The sequence below is a fragment of the Peromyscus californicus genome, unplaced genomic scaffold (assembly GCF_007827085.1).
Source record: "Peromyscus californicus insignis strain IS unplaced genomic scaffold, ASM782708v3 Scaffold_9__1_contigs__length_137607984, whole genome shotgun sequence".
NCBI classification, from domain to species: domain Eukaryota; kingdom Metazoa; phylum Chordata; class Mammalia; order Rodentia; family Cricetidae; genus Peromyscus; species Peromyscus californicus.
Genome location: NW_026294617.1, coordinates 37,651,877 through 37,654,328, shown reverse-complemented (window position 1 = coordinate 37,654,328; position 2,452 = coordinate 37,651,877). Strand labels below are relative to the sequence as shown.

At 45.3% G+C, this 2,452-nt stretch overlaps 1 non-coding gene across 1 annotated transcript; it reads left to right on the top strand.

Annotated features, from left to right (window-relative positions):
• The first annotated feature begins 891 nt into the window (after positions 1 to 891).
• LOC128106846 (U1 spliceosomal RNA) lies at positions 892 to 1,055 on the top strand. The gene has a single exon (XR_008216886.1). It is a non-coding gene; the product is annotated as a U1 spliceosomal RNA (small nuclear RNA).
• Positions 1,056 to 2,452: the final 1,397 nt, after the last annotated feature.

Below are 2,452 nucleotides of genomic sequence, written 5' to 3'. Positions count from 1 at the left end.
GAGCGTTTCCTACTTAATAGTCTAAATATTCTGGTTCTGAAAGAAATGCCAAAGTTCTTATAAAAATATAATGTCTTTGGCATCTGGCTCTGCTCTCACAGGTGTTGTGGTATGTTGGGTTCCATAGGGCCAACACCAGGGCAAGTGAGAACCGACTGGGCACTGGGTGACTCTGTGACTTGCTGACAAAACTCTACACTTGGCCCAAGGAGAGCTTAAGAAGCCAACAAAAAGCACATCATAATACACAATCTTTGTGGAAACATGCTGGGGGGAAGGAGGAGGAGGAGGAGAAGGAGAAGAAGAAGAGTAGGAGGGGAGGAGGAGGAGGGGCAAGAAGAAGGAGGAGGGGGAAGGAGGAGGAGGAGGAGGAGGAGAAGGAGGTGGAGGAGGAGGAGGAGGAGAAGGAGGAGGAGGAGGAGGAGGAGGAGGAGGAGGAGGAGGAGGAGGAGAAGAAGAAGAAGAAGAAGAAGAAGAAGAAGAAGAAGAAGAAGAAGAAGAAGAAGAAGAAGAAGAAGAAGAAGAAGAAGAAGAAGGTGGTACTGGCCACTTTGGCCAATTTCAGGATTTTCTAAATTGTGTTCAGAGAGGTGAAATACCATGTCTGCTAAAGAAAAGGGAAAATTATCTGCAAAGGCAGACAAAGTTTGTTATGAAAGAGAAATGAAAACCTAGTTCCCTCTCAAAGGAAACAAAAAGGAAGTCCCAGAGTTCCCATGCACCTTGCTTTGCCCCTTTTATGAGGATCACCCCAAATTAAAGGAGAACATCCCGCCTAATCCATTGGTGATGTTGTGGTAGAGACATGGGACCACACTGCTGCGGATGACAAACAGGGACTGCTGCCTACAGAGCTAAGGACAAATCTCATGCAGCAAGAAGGGAGTCGTTATACTTACCTGGCAGGGGAGATACCATGATCACGAAGGTGGTTTTCCCAGGGCGAGGCTTATCCATTGCACTCCGGATGTGCTGACCCCTGCGATTTCCCCAAATGTGGGAAACTCGACTGCATAATTTGTGGTAGTGGGGGACTGCGTTCGCGCTATCCCCTGCTTAAAAAAAGAAGAAAAAAAAAAAAAAAAAAAAAGGGAGTCGTTACATGCTGAGTCCTTGCGCGGCTCTCAGGATTTGATCTGACTGGGGCACTAAGGGAACGAAACAAGGACAGAAACACAGACAGAAAAGATGGGATGGGGTAGAGTGGGCTCTCTGACGGAGAAGCCCAAAGCGCCCCGAAAGCTCAGCCTGTTTATTATATACAGTTGAACAGAGAGGTGGTGTTATTCCACACCGCTGAACAAGGAGGTGGGTGGGGTTATTACACACAGATAAACAGGGAGACAAGGTTATATACAGCTGAACAAGGAGGCAGGCTTAGCTAATCTTCATAGAAACAGTATGATGTCTTTCTTTATCACTGTTGAATATGCCTTTAGATAGTCCCATCCTACCAATAGCTAAATAGTCTGCTAAAGTGTGCAGGGAAATTTAAAGAGGGTTCGTGCTGGTGCACAGCCCAAATTAGTTAAATCAGTTAAAATGCCATTTACAGTTAGGCGTGATGGTTTAAGCTTTCAATCTCAGCACTTGGAAGGCAGAGGCAGGCAGATCTCTGAGTTTGAGGCCATCCCAGGCTACTTAGAGGGTCTCTGTCTCTATCTCTATCTCTCTCACACACACAAAGTCATCTAAAACATTGAATAATGATAAAAAAAAATATGGGCATGGTGGAACACACTCATAATATCCGTACGTGGAATGCTAAAGCAGCAATATTGTCACAAGTTCAAAGTCAGCCTAGAATATGTAGTGAGTTCAAGGCTAGCGTAGGCTATAGGGTGAGACCTTATCTCAAAAAAAAAAAAAAAAAAAAAGTCGAAGAAAGGAAAAAGTAGTATAGGTTTAGAGTGCAAAAAACCTAACCAAATACCAGTGTGTTGGGAATCCTGCATCCTGAATCTATGTTCGCACGCTATGTGAAGGGGCCCTGAAATACCTTTCTTACTTGTGGACAAGGAAGAATATTTCAAATAAGAAACAGAAAATGTAGTTTCTTGGTCATTCTCTCAGGCCAGAAAAACAGAGGCCACTTCAAGTTTTCTGACAGAAAATTTGGTATAAAGACTTGGTTCTTTCAAAATGGAAGAACTCAAAGCCAAACGTGTACCCTAGAGATGAGCAACCGGAAGTCCTCCAACAGATTTGACGGACAGGGGGAGGAAGCTGCACTATCAGAGCCTGGGACCAGGCTCCACCATAGGAACACCGCAGTGGAGCCTTTCTGGTTGGTGCGGAGACCGCAGAACAGACACGGATAGTGTTAGACAAGGGACATGGACGGTAAACATGCCCCGACTTCTTCCTGCCCTCTTACTCTTCACCCTATTGTGAGGGCATTCCATGGGGTGCATCTTAGCTAGATGCAAAGCAACCTGGGAAGTGTAGTTCT